General features: G+C 37.4%; 1 pseudogene; it reads left to right on the forward strand.

The window, feature by feature from the left end:
• LOC116551134 overlaps window positions 1-13,472 on the forward strand; it is a 117,366-nt pseudogene extending 103,894 nt beyond the window's left edge.
• The last annotated feature ends 1,696 nt before the right edge of the window (window positions 13,473-15,168 follow it).

Genomic DNA, 15,168 nt, shown 5'->3' on the forward strand with positions numbered 1-15,168 from the left:
AAAAAAAAAAAAAAAAAAAAAAAAAAAAAAAAAAATAGACTCTGACCTGGAAGAACAAAGCGCTTCTGTAAAAATCATTACAGTACTGTCCATACAGGTCAGACATGTAACAGGGTAAGGAATAAATATTGGAGCTATTATTTTCTGCACAGTTAACTTTCACCCTCCAGAAACTCTTCAACTGCTTTACAGGAGTTGTTCAGCTCCAGAGAATCTGCCCTTCCCGAAAGAGATAACTGGCACAGCTGCCATGTTAAATGATTCCTACACTACCACATAGTCTGTGCCCTCTTAAGCACCATTTTGTTTATGGAACCCATCCTTTGCCTGTTTCTCAGAAATAAACCAGTTGCATTTATTAGGTAATTATGACAGGCTTTTCTTTATATCCCGTGGCAGACAGGTTTCCTTATAGCATGTGCCCAGGAATTAAAAAATGAAGCCACAGGGGCTACTCTGAAGAATTACCCAGAAGAATCACTAATTTACTTTTGTATATGCACTATCCATGCAATAATTCCTATAATGCGGTCTTTTGCAATTGTATAATTGCAAAAGGTAGTGAGAAATTTATACAATTGGAAAGGGTGGTAGGAAATTAAATCTTACCTGATGTTATGAATGATATTTTCACAGCTCTGAAAGCTCATTGGACCAATCTAAACTCTTCAGTTCAAGAAGTAATTATCAAAGTCATAGTTTTAGATTTTCTCTCAGTTTATCAATGTGGTATCTGTGTCATTGCTAACACTTCAGATGCACTTGGAGAAACACTACTGGCCAAATACAACAATTCACCTCTAAGAGATTCACCTGGTGCTTCCAAGTAGACCCCAATAGACTGTGATGTGTTTCCTTGTTCTGGATGCTAATCATTCTGCTCTCAGTTTTTGTGAACTTTGCAATTGCCAAGTGTGGACTCTCTGGAGTCATCAATGTTTCTGCATAGTCACTATCTTATCACATAATCCAACTCCTTATATGATGAAAGGAGCAACAAAGAAGAGACCCTAGTCTGACTCTAAACTGTTGTTTGTTGTTTCTGACACAAAGTATTATCTAGAGATTCTAACAGTATTGTAGACCTGGAATTAGAGTCTTTTCTGCCTGCCCCTCTGGTCTGGCCAGAGGTTGGCCACAAAAAGAGGTTCAGGAGGAAGTATAGGAACAATCACCCCCACAACGTATGTAAGAATAAGAACAATCACTTTGCAATTATACTGCAGAATGCCATATGGTTTGCATAATACTTCTTAGCTCACAATATTATCTAGTTTGCATTGACCCTTCCCTTAAAAAAAAAAAATTAATCCATCCAAATGTTCATTCTCCTTCTGTTACCATAGCCTAAGAACTTCTTAGACCAATTCATAAATAATAAAAACTTATTCTTTCTTGGTTAATTAATTTGCAAATAATTTTTCAGGACTTCTTTTTAATTGTTCTTCCTTGCTGTAGTATGCCAATAACATTCTGGTTATATCACAGCAGGTTTCTTTATTTAGGAGGCTTTCCACATATAGACTAGAATACAGACATATAGAAACATCATATAAATACAATAATTTCCCTAATTAGGTTCTAGGTTAAGACAAATATGAATGCTTAAGAACAAAACAAATAAGCAGACCCTGAGAAGATAAAGCAGCAAATTGATCATCTCATCCTGAAGCATCAAAATGCTGTATTGCTTATTAGCTCTATAGTGCCCTTCCTCTAGAGAACTCAAGAAGTTTGGACATACCTTGAAAAAGGCATGTAAAGCCACTCTAACACTTAATAGTGATACTGAGTCACTGTCAGTATGAAAATTTAAAAGAACATCCCCGAACAAAATAATGAACCTTGCTATAGACTAACACTGGAGAAACAACCTTGGATTGAGGACAGCTCTAGCTTTGGTCATCTGTAATGATGCCACACAAGGCAAATTGCTTAAAGTTTCAGACCTCAATTTTCTCCTATAAAATGAAATCATAATATCTGTCATACTTCACTGAAAACATTACTGAAACAGTAAAGTTAAATAATAAATATAAAAATAATTGTAAAACTGGAAAATACAACACAAAGTCAAGCAATTGTGTCTGTATATAAACATTTTAGGTTTTATATAGATTTTTATTCATGGATTTATATTCTTTCCACACCTGCCCACTCTGCTATCCCCATGCTCACCCATCCCAATTTTTCATATCCCAAAATCAAAGTATTATGTCTCCTAGGAAGTTGAATCTGTACATTGTGAATTGAAAATCTCATTCAATGTATTTACTTGAATTTGAACCAATCACAGGAAGTAAGGTGGAGGAATTGGGGTACAGCATAGCAAATCAACTTCAGTGAATGCCAACACAGAGAAATCAACTTCTTCAAATGCTTTAGTAGCTGTATTAATCCAAAAAAATTCATTTAAAATGTAATTTTGCATGTGATTAATCTATCATCTGGTCTGATTGCCTCCGGTACATTTTTATAATTATAAATTGAATGGAGAATAAAGACAATTCAAATAATCTTATTGGCCAAAGCACAAGGCATTAATTCAGTTTATAATAGCAATAATGACCTCAGCCCAGGACATTTCCAGGCAATTAATGACTGGCTGGAGTTAATGGCCCAAGTTTCAGCCAAGGACCATCAACTCCTCCTAGCTGGTCATCAATCCTCAGAAAATGCCCAATGTTCAGATCCATTCAGAGTCTGACTCCATCCCAACTTTATATTTTCAAATAAGTTTGTTGCTTTACTCTTTTTCCTCAAAGCCTATGTTACTTGTAAACTGGGCAAAAATGATTGACATCGTTTTTGAATAATAAAGTAATTCATGGAACATAAGAACAACTAAATGACACATAGACATTATAAGTTAAATTGTATTGTAACATTGAAAACATAGTACAGAACCAAAGCACAAGGTATTGATTTTCTAACTCTACCATTTTCTCAAAATCAGTCCTGCTAAGGAAAACCTGGGTCTGTGCCCTGATTTTTATGTCCTTAGTCTATTTCTCCCAGAGGAAAACAAAAATCAGATTTAACCTATAATGTATACATTTCTGCTTTCTACCTAACAAGCTATCCTGTTTGACCTTAAATTATTTTCCAGAAGGAGTAGGAGACAGAGCAGAGAGAAGCAGGACTTAATATGCAAGCCCAAGAGATACCACATGACAATATCATCAGTCATTTCAAGCTTCTCTAGGGTATTTTACCTATTTTTTTCCCCAGTCTCACAGGAGGCATATGAAACAGATGAGCTGGATTACCAGCATAGCACACACTAGTTCTTTGTGAGCTGTTCAAGCAGAGAGAGGGATTTGGACAACCAACCTCCATCTCTATGGGAGGCCACCAGGATGCTGTTCTCACCTCTCACCAGGAACCAGAGACTACAGAAAAAGCAATGCAATGACTCATTGCGTTTGCCTCCCATCAGCTCCCCCTCCCTTTTTTCCTTCTGACTCCTTTGTTGTTTTAATCCATCATGAGAAAGCCAGAAGTCATGAAAAGGCAGTATGTAAAGTGGCCTTTACAATCAGGGTCACTGGCCTGGAAGACAGGGACTTAGAACACCTGTGGCTGTTAATAAACGAGAAAATGCCTTCATTCAGAGATCACACTTGTCCAAAGCCTGTTCTATTAATCATCTATTTTTAAAAGGCAACCCTTTTGGAAATATGTATACAACATTCAAGTGGGCAATTCGTTATCATTATTACTTACATTAACAACTAATGTCCAAAACAGGCCTCTTGCAGTCTGCGCAGTCATTGCCTGTAAAAGGAAACAGAATGTCCCTCAGTAGCTGAACTAATGTCTCCCAGAGGGGATTTCTCAACAGAAAATCGGAGATGTGCTGCCAAAGAATAAAGTCTGGTCATGAAAAATGATTGATGATGAGAATAGTCAAAATAATGTTAATAAATGACAAATAACAATTCACTCTTATAAAGTAAAGAGAAACATTGCATTCCCATCTTTTCTTACTTACTGGGAAGATGCATATCTGTCATTAAAACTATTATTCCTGCTGTCAAAATTCAGACATGAAATAATTCAAAAGCTGTCACAAAGAGCATTTACATATTGACGGTTTGATGTATGATAAGTCAGAAAGAAATAAATGAAAGTCCAGAAAACAGGATTCTTCCTATATCGTAGTCACCCAGAGGCCATGTGCAGGTGTGAGACAATAGAGATACTGAGGATTGTTAAGCAGGAGTAGGGAAATATTAAAAGATGACCTGTCAAATTTTGCTAGGGCAGATTTGATATGCTAGAATAGTACACATTTTGATTTGCTCAACATCATGCAAATCAATACTACATTTGGAGGAAAATTAATAAGATCTATAGAATACAAATAACATTTGAATTTAAGAAAAAAGTAATAATTTTGTTTTACTGATTTACAGAAAGCAGCTAATGATCAGTGTCAATTGTCCCAATTTCATTTCTTGAAGCAGACGACTTGAAATGATATATATTCTATAGATAAAGATGTAACTAGATAATTGGTTTAGGACCAGATTTTCTATGCTGGAGTTCAGAAGGTTCAGGAATCTTCAACCCTGTTTTTCAGAGCTAGGAAATGAACTCATGCCTGTCTTAATACAAATCCTATGTGCTTTCTGTCTCACTGTGACTCACATGCTAAAATCTCTTCCTATGATTCCATACAATATGCTATCTCACCTAGAGGGATTTTATAAACCATTCAGATGCAAACAGGGGAAGAATTCACCAATTACTCCACTATCATGGATTGTGTGTTTATGTAACCTCTCCCCCACTGAATTCTTATGTTGAAACCCTAACCCCCAACAGAATGGTATTAGGAAGTGAGCCCTTTGAGAGGTAATTAGGTCATGAGGGTGGAACCCCTATGATGGGATTAGTGTTCTTATACAAAGAGGAATAGAGTTAGCTCAATCAATTTCTATTATGTGAAGCTACAGGGAAAAACTGGCAGTCTATATCCTGGAAGAGAGCCCTCACCAGAACTGAGCATGCTGGTACCCTGATCTTGGACTTCCAGCCACCAGGCCTCTGAGAAATATATTTCTGCTGTTTGTAAGTGACCAGTTTATGTTAAGTTGTTACGGCATCCCAAACTAAGATACTAATTATCTATTTAACTTGTTTATAAAATAAGACACGATACATGCCCTCAAAATGCTCTGATTTGCATCTAACTAGAGGTTAGAATTTGGAAAACCTTACTATCTAAGGAAGGCTGCAGCTTCATTCAGTGTGAAAAAGAGGTGACATCAATACCCATAATGTAAAGCATGTCTTAAAACAGCCCCCAAAGAACACTTAACTGTTAATAATGAAGATCAAGAGCTGCAAGTAGCATAAAGTTGTATAACTGTTATTCAAACTAGGCATGTAAGAAAAAACATGTATTTAAACATTATTCCCAATTGAGTCTAGGGGAAGAAGAACATGCTAAAGGTACATATATATCTTTCTGATTACCAAATTGATGGTCTCTGTCCTCCTACCTCCTTGGATTAAAGGGTGTCTAAGATGAATTTAGGTTATGAACTCCTATATTTAATTTCCATTTAGATTACATAGTGAACATTAATTATAGGTATACCTCCATTTTTTGTACTTCACTTTGTGGTGCTTCACAGACATGGTGGCAACCCTGCATTGAGCAAGTCTATCAGGCCCATGTTTCCAATGTCATGTATATACTTCATATCTCTCTGTCAAATTTTGGTAATCCTTGTAATACTTTAAACTTTTAAAATTAATATTATACCTATTATGGTGACGTGTGGTCAGTGATCTTTGATGTTACTATTATAATTGTTTTGGGATACCACGAATCCCGCCCATATAAGATGGCAAACACAATAGGTAAACATTGTGTGTTTTTGACAGTTCCACTAACTGGTTGTTACTATCTCTCTTCTTCTCCTTGCACCTTCCTATTCCCTGAGACACAATATTGAAATGAGACAAATTAAAAACTCTACAATAGCCTATAAGTATTCAAGTAAAAGGAAGAGTCACTCATCTCTAACTTTAAATCGACTTAGAAACAATTAAGCTTAAAGAGGAAGGCATGTTGAAAGCCAAGATAGGCCAAAAGCTAGATTTTTTCCACCAAACAGTTCACCAAGTTGTGAATGTAAAGAAAAGTTCTTGAAGGGAATTAAATGTGCTACCCCAGTGAACATACAAATGATAAGAAAGCAAGACAGTTTTGAGCTCTGGATTGCAGTTCCCAGTGAAAATGCAGAGGCCGCTGCAGGTGATCCCCAGGCAAGCAGGGTCTGGAGTGGGCCTCCAGCAGTCCTACAGCAGGGGAAGCTGGCTGTTAGAAGGAACACTAAGGAACAGAAAGAAATAACTTCATCAGCAACAAAAAGGACGTCCACTCAGAGACCCCATCTGAAAGTCACCAACCACAGAGACCACAGGTAGATAAATCCAAAAAGATGGAAAGAAACCAGCACAAAAAGGATGAAAATATCCAAAACCAGAACACCTCTCCTCCTCCAAGGGATCACAACTCCTCACCAGCAAGGGAACAAGGCTGGATGGAGAATGAGTCTGATGAATTGAAAGAAACAGGCTTCAGAAGGTGGGTAATAACAAACTTCTCTGAGCTAAAAGATCATGTTCTAACCCAATGCAAAGAAGCTAAGAACCTTGAAAAAAAGGTTTGATGAAATGCTAAAGAGAATAAACAGCTTAGATAGGAATATAAATGAATTGATGGAGCTGAAAAACACACCATAAGAACTTTGTGAAGCATACACAAGATTCAATAGCCTAATTGACCCAGCAGAAGAAAGGATATCCAAGATTGAAGATCAACTCAATGAAATAAAATCAGAAGGCAAGATTAGAGAAAAAAGGGTAAAAAGAAATGAATAAAGTCTAAAAGAAATATGAGATTATGAGAAAGGACCTAATCTACATTTGATAGATGTACCTGAATGTGACGAAGAGAATGAATCCAAGCTGGAAAATACTCTTCAGGATATTATCCAGGAAAACTTCCCCAACCTTGCAAGGCAGGACAATATTCAACTCCAGGTAATACAGAGAACACCACAAAGATATTCCTCAAGAAGAGAAACCCCAAGGCACATAATCGTCAGATTCACCTGGGTTGCAATGAAGGAAAAAATGCTACGGGCAGCCAGAGAGAAACATTGGGTTACCCACAAAGGGAAGCCCATCAGACTCACAGCAGATCTCTCAGCAGAAACCCTGCAAGCCAGAAGAGAATGGGGGCCAATATTCAACATCCTTAAAGAAAAGAACTTTGAACCTAGAATTTCATATTCAGCAAAAGTAAGCTTCATAAGCAAAGGAGAAATAAAATCCTTTATCAACAAGCAATTGCTCAGAGATTTCATCACCACCAGGCCTGCTTTACAAGAGCTCTTGAAAGAAACACTAAACATAGAAAGGAACAACCAATACCAGCCACTCCAAAAACGTACCAAATGGTAAAGAGTATTGACCCAATGAAGAAATTGTGTCAACTAATGGGCAAAACAACCAGCTAGAATCAAAATGGCAGTATCAATTCACACATAAAAATATTAACCTTAAATGTAAATGGGCTAAATGCCCCAATCAAAAGACACAGACTGGTAAATTGGATAAAAATTCAAAACTCATTGGTGTGCTCTATCCAGGAAACTCATCTCACATGCAAGGATACAGACAGGCTCAAAAAAAGGGATGGAGGAAGATTTACCAAGCAAATGGAGAGCAAAAAAAAAGCAGGAGTTGCAATTCTAGTCTCTGTTAAAATAGACTTTAAACCAACAAAGATCAAAAGAGACAAAGAAGGGCATTATGTACTGGTAAGAGGACCAATGCAATAAGAAGAGTTAATGATCCTAAATATAAATGCACCCAATACAGGAACACCCAGATATATAAAGCAAGTTCTTAATGACCTACAAAAAGACTTAGACTCTCACATAATAATAGTGGGAGACTTTAACACTCCACTGTCAATATTAGACAGATTGATGAGACAGAAAATTAACAAGGATATCCAGGACTTGAACTCAGACCTGGACCAAGCAAACCTAATAGACATTTACAGAACTCTCTACCCCAAACCCACAGAATATACATTCTTCTTAACACCCCATCACACCTACTCTAAAGCTGACCACATAATTGGAAATAAATCACCCCTCAGCAAATGCAAAAGAATGGAAATCATAACAAATAGTCTCTCAGACCACAGTGCAATCAAATTAGAACTCAAAATCCAGAAACTAATTCAGAACTGCACAACTTCATGGAAACTGAACAACTGGTTCTTGAATGTTGAATGGATAAACCATGCAATGAAGGCAGAAATAAAGATGTTCTTCGAAACCAACAAGAACGAAGACACAACGTACCAGAATCTCTGTGACACATTTAAAGCAGTGTCTAGAAGAAATTTTATAGCAATAAATGTCCACATGAGAAGCAAGGAAAGAGATAAAATCGGCACCCTATCATCAAAATTGAAAGAGCTAGAGGAGCAAGATAAAAAACTCAAAACCTAGCAGAAGACAAGAAATAACTAAGATGAAAACAGAACTGAAGGAGATAGAGACACAAAAAAAAAACACTTCAAAAAGTCAATAAATCCAGGAGCTGGTTTTTTGAAAAGATCAACAAAATAGGCCACTAGCTAGATTAACAAAAAAGAAAAGAGAGAATAATCAAATAGATGCAATAAAAAATGATAAAGGGGATATCACCACAGATTCCACAGAAATACAAATTACCTTCAGAGATTACTACAAACAGCTCTATGCACATATACCAGTAAACCTGGAAGAAATGGATAAATTCCTGGACACTTACACACTCCCAAGCCTAAACCAGAAAGAAGTTGAAACCCTGAATAGACTAATGAAAAGGGCTGAAATTGAGGGAGCAATTAATAGCTTACCAACCAAAAAAGCCCAGGTCCAGATGGGTTCACAGCCTAATTTACCAAACATACAAAGAGGAGCTGGTACCATTCTTTCTGAAACTATTCCAAACAATACAAAAAGAGGGAATCCTCCCCAAATCTTTTTATGAGACCAACATCATCCTAATACAAAAACCCAGCAAAGACTCAACAAGAAATGAAAACTTCAGTTCAATAACCATGATGAACATCGATGCAAAAATCTTCAATAAAATACTGGCAAACCAATTGCAACAGCATATCAAAAAGCTTATCCATCACCATCAAGTAGGCTTCATCCCGGGGATGCAAGGCTGGTTCAACATAAGCAAGTCTATAAACGTAATTCACCACATAAACAGAACCAAAGACAAAAACCACATGATTATCTCAATAGATGCAGAGAAGGCCTTTGACAAAATTCAACAGCCTTTATGCTAAAAACTCTCAATAAACTAGGTATTGATGGAATGTATCTCAAAATAATAAAAGCTATTTACAGCAAACCCACAGCCAATATCATACTGAATGGGCAAAAACTGGAAGCATTCCCTTTGAAATCCAGCACTAGAGAAGGGTGCCCTCTCTCACCACTCCTATTCAATATAGAGCTGGATGTTCTAGCCAGAGCAATTAGGCAAGAAAAAGAAAAAAAGCGTATTCAATTAGGAAACAAGGAAGTCAAAGTGTCTCTATTTGCAGATGACATGATTGTATATTTAGAAGACCCTATCATCTCAGCCCAAAATCTCCTTAAACTGATAAGCAACTTCCGCAAAGTCTTGGGATACAAAATCAATGTGCAGAAGTCACAAGCATTTGTACACACCAATAACAGACTAACAGCCAAATAATGAGCAAACTCCCATTCACAATTGCTACAAAGAGAATAAAATACCCAGGAATACAACTAACAATGTAAAGGACCTCTTCAAGGAGAACTACAAACCACCGATCAAGGAAATTAGAGACAACACAAACAGGTGGAGAAACATTCCATGCTCATGGTTAGGAAGACTCAATATCGTGAAAATGGCCATACTGCCCAAAGTAATTTACAGATTCAATGCTATCCCCATCAAGCTACCAATGACCTTCTTCACAGAACTGCAAAAAACCACCTTAAACTTCATATGGAGCCAAAAGAGAGCCCGCATAGCCAAGTCAATTCTGAGCAAAAAGAACAAAGCTGGAGGCATCATGCTACCTGACTTCAAACTATACGACAAGGCTACAGTAATCAAAACAGCATGGTACTGGTACAAAAACAGAGATATAGACCAATGGAACAGAACATTGCCTTGGAGGCAATGCCACACATCTACAACCATCTGATCTTTGACAAACCTGACAAAAACAAGCAATGGGGAAAGGATTTCCTATTTAATAAATGGTGTTGGGAAAACTGGCTAGCCATGTGCAGAAAGCAGAAACTGGACCCCTTCCTGACACCTTACACTAAAATTAACCCCAGATGGATTAAAGACTTAAACAGAAGACCTAACACCATAAAAACCTTGGAAGAAAACCTAGGCAAAATCATTCAGGACATAGGCATAGGCAAGGACTTCATGACCGAAACACCAAAAGCATTGGCAACAAAAGCCAAAACAGACTAATGGGATCTAATTAAACTCCAGATCTTCTGCACAGCAAAAGAAACAATCATTAGAGTGAACTGGCAACTAACAGAATGGGAAAAAATTTTTGCAGTCTACCCATCTGACCAAGAACTTATATACAAAATCTACAAAGAACTAAAACAGATTTACAAGAAAAAAACCAAACAAGCCCATTCAAAAGTGGGCAAAGGATATGAAGAGACACTTTACAAAAGAAGACATATATGAGGCCAACAAACATATGAAAAAAATGCTCATGCATCACTGGTCATTAGAGAAATGCAAATCAAAACTACATTGAGGTACCATCTCATGCCAGTTAGAATGGCGACCATTAAAAAATCTGGAGACAACAGATGCTGGAGAGGATGTGGAGAAATAGGAACACTTTTACACTGTTGGTAGGAGTGTAAATTAGTTCAACCATTGTGGAAGACAGTGTGGCGATTCCTCAAGGATCTAGAAATAGAATTTCCATTTGACCCAGCAATTCCATTACTGGGTATATGTTCCAAAGGATTATAAATCGTTCTAGTATAAGGACACATGCACATGTATGTTCATTGCAGCACTGTTTACAATAGCAAAGACTTAGAACCAACCCAAATGCCCACTGATGATAGACTGGACAGGGAAAATGTGGCACATATACACCATGGAATACTATGCAGCCATAAAAAACAATGAGTTCGTGTCCTTTGTAGGGACATGGATGAACCTGGAAACCATCAGTCTCAGCAAACTGACACAGGAACAGAGAATCAAGCACCACATGTTCTCACTCATAGGCAGGTGTTGAACAATGAGAACACATGGACAAAGGGAAGGGAGCATCACACACTGAGGTCTATAGGCAGGGACTAGGGGAGGGATAGTGGGGGGTTAGGGAGTTGGGGAGGGATAACATGGGGAGAAATACCAGATACAGGTGATGATGATGGAGGCAGTAAACCACATTGCCATGTATGTACCTATGCAACAATCCTGCATGTTCTTTACATGTACCCTAGAACCTAAAATGCAATTATATATATATATATATATGAAAGAAAGACAGTTTTATTACTGATGAGGAAATTTAGTGGTCTGGATAGAAGATCAAACTAGCTCCAACAACCCCTTAAGCCGAAGCCGAATCCAGAGCAAGGCCCTAACTCTCTTCTATTCTGTGAAGGCTGAGAGCAGTGAGGAAGATGCGGAGGAGAAAAGCCTGAAGCTGGCAGAGGTTGATTCATGAGGCTTAGGGACAGAGCTATCTTCATCACACAAAAATGCAAGATGGATCTGTCACTTCAGCTCTGGTTGCCCTGAACCCACCTATCTCCTTGGTGGAGCCTGCTTCCTATCCTACCACCTCTCTGCTATGTTCTTGTTGCTGAACTTCTTCCCCGAATAAATCTGGCAGGAGTGACATTGCCTAAACCCAAACCAGAGGTGGCCTGGGGACCCAGTAAGTGTTCCGGGGCTACCCTTCAAATGACAACATCTTACGCTTTAGCTGATATAATGAGTGAACAGTTGGTCAAAGAACTGCAGTAAGAGGAAGAAGCTGTCGCTTTTCCTGAAGTAGCTATTGTTAAAAGACCATTTATTACTGGAGAAAACATTGACACTGCCAATGACCTAATGTTGGCTCAGATACTATAGATGGAATATGTGCAAAGAATATGATGATGCACAACTTAGGCATAAAGAAAAGAAAATTCAATAGATAGAAACATTTCTATTTCCTTTGAAAATTATTGAAAAATACATCCTGATGAAGACAGTAATAGCTCTGAAGATGAGGCTGACTGGCAGGATACTCATGATGATCTCTACTGACTAGCAAAACCAGTTCCCACTCCCAAAAAGGGTTTTATTGGAAAAGGAAAACGCATTACCAGCAAACATCATGAAGTAGTATGTGGGAGAAAGGATCCAGCAAGAATGGACAATTTTGCACCTGCGTTTCAGTAGAAGACAGAATGGATTTAAAACTACCAAACAAAGATTTGATGCTTCAAAACATCATGCCTACTCAGAAGAACATCAAAGTGCCTGCCTCCATAAGTAAAAGGAACATTCTACTGTAGAAAACACGGTTGATCCTGAGACATGCTTTCTTATGTACAAAAATGGTCAACTCTGGAATGTTCGAGACAATCACTGACTATTAGTACAGGAGAGAAATCTATTGTCTTTCATGTATACAGAAAGAGTATGGAGCATAAAAAGAAATATAGTCAAGTTATGCTTACAGAATGTGCCATTATGGTATTTACAACAACCCTTAATGAGTTGAAGAATCATGACAGATACATTAAAGATGATCTTAGGTTTAAAGATCACTTCAGTAAACTAAGTCCACATAAGATTATCCACATGTAGGCAGAAAGCAACATGCAGAATCTCACAAGAATGCGGAGAACGGGAATTCCTTGTCCAATAGTTGTACATTTGAAAACAAAAAATATATTTTAGTTATGTCTTTTATTGGTCATGATTATGTTCCAGCCCCTAAATTAACAGAAGTAAAGCTCAGTAGTGAAGGAATGAAAGAAAACTACTAACAAACCCTTCATTTGATGCCACAGTTATGTAATGAATGTACATTTTTTATACTAACCTCAGAAAGTAAAACATACTGTGGCATGTTAGTAAGATCTGGTTGTTTGACATCAGTCAGTCAGAAGAATCAACTTGTCTTAATGGACTGGAACTGTTTTTCTATGACTATAGAATATCTCACAGTTTTTCCAGAAAGGAGTAGTAAGGAAAGCCATTGATGAATGAGATCTCTTCAATACTGTTTTAAACATCTCAGCAGATAATGAAGTGGATTTTTAGCTAAGATAGAAGTATTGGAGAAAATGAATAAGATCACATTTAGAAGAATGGAAAGAAAGCCGCTTCATGCCCACCAGTATTGTATAGTGAATAACACCAATGCTCACTGCTTTCAGTGTAAATACAGAGGCAATTACCAGCTGCGAATAGCAAATAAAGTTATGGTTGACTTGCAGTACCAAACCATGAGAAGTACACAATGGTGTCTCTCTGCTTTTCCCCCCCTTATAACCTATGTGCCAAATGTGTGGAATTTTTAGCTCAACATTGAGAAAATAAAATGTTACTACCTCAAAAAAAAAAAAAAAAAAAAAAAAGGCAAAGCAAAGCAGCAAGGGCTGATGTAGAAGCTACAGCAAATTATCCAGAAGATCTAACCAAGATAATTTATGAAGGTAGCTACACTAAAAAATAGATTTTTCATGTGGACAAAATAGGTATCTATTGGAAGAAAATGCCGTCTAGGACTTTCATAGTTAGAGAAGTCAACTATTTGCCTGCCTTCAAAGCTTTAAAGGACAGACTGACTCTTGTTACAAGCTAATGAGTTGAAGTTAAAGCCAGTGCTCATTTACCATTTCTGAAGTTCCAGTCCTTTAAAAATTGTGCTAAATCTACTCTGACTGTGCTCTAAAAATAGAAATCAAAGCCTAGATGACAGCACAGCCTTTTACAGCATGATTAACTGAATATTCTAAGCCCATTGTTGAGACCTACTACTCAAAAAAGGCTTCTAGCCAACCAAGAGCTCTGATGGAGATGCACAAGGAGATTAATGTTTTTTTTCATATCTGCTAACAGAACAACCACTCTGCTTCCCATGGATCAAGGAGTCATTTCAACTTTCAAATGTATTATTTAAGAAATACATTTTGTAAGGCAGTAGCTGCCATAGAAAATTATTCCTGTGACAGATCTGGGCAAAATAAATTGAAAAACCTCTGGAAAGGATTCACCATTCTAGCTGCCATTAAGAACATTCATGGTTCATGAGAAGAGGTCGAAACATCAACTTTAACAGGAGTTTGCAGAGGTTAATTCCAACTCTCACGGATGAACCAAAGGGGCTCAAGACTTCAGTGGAGGAAGTAACTTCAGATGTTGAAATAGCAAGAGAACTAGAATTAGAAGCAGAGCCTGAAGATGTGACTGGATTGTTATAATACCATGATAAAATGTTAAGGGATAAGGAGTTGCTTCTAATGAATGAGCAAAGATAACGGTTTCTTGAAATGAAATCTACTCCTGGTGAAGATGCTGTGAACAATGTTGAAATGACATCTAAAATATTCAGTTGAAAAAGCAGTGGCAGGATTTGAGAGGACGGACTCCAATTCTGACAGATGTTCTACTGTGGGTAAAATGCTCTCAAACAGCATCACATGCTACCAAGAAATTTTTCATAAAATGAAGGTCAATCGATGTGGCAAACTTCATTGCCTTATTTTGAGAAATTGCCACAGCCATCCTAACGTTCAGCAACCATGACCATGATCAGTCAGCAACCATCAGCATAGAGGCAAGACCTTCCACTACCAAACAAATTAGGACTCACTGAAGGCTTAGATTATCATTAGCATTTTAAAGTAGCTTTTAACTCAAGTATGTACATTGTTTTTATAGACATAATGCTCTTGCATGCTTAAGACTACAGTATAAACATAAGTTTTACGTGTGCTAGGAAACCAAAAATTTATATGACTTGTTTGGACTGGTGATCAGATACTGAATCCATAGTGTTCCAAGGTATGCTTATAACTATCTTCCCTCAGT

This window comes from Sapajus apella, unplaced genomic scaffold, assembly GCF_009761245.1.
Source record: "Sapajus apella isolate SASKATOON/1434 unplaced genomic scaffold, GSC_monkey_1.0 scaffold9, whole genome shotgun sequence".
Lineage (NCBI taxonomy): Eukaryota > Metazoa > Chordata > Mammalia > Primates > Cebidae > Sapajus > Sapajus apella.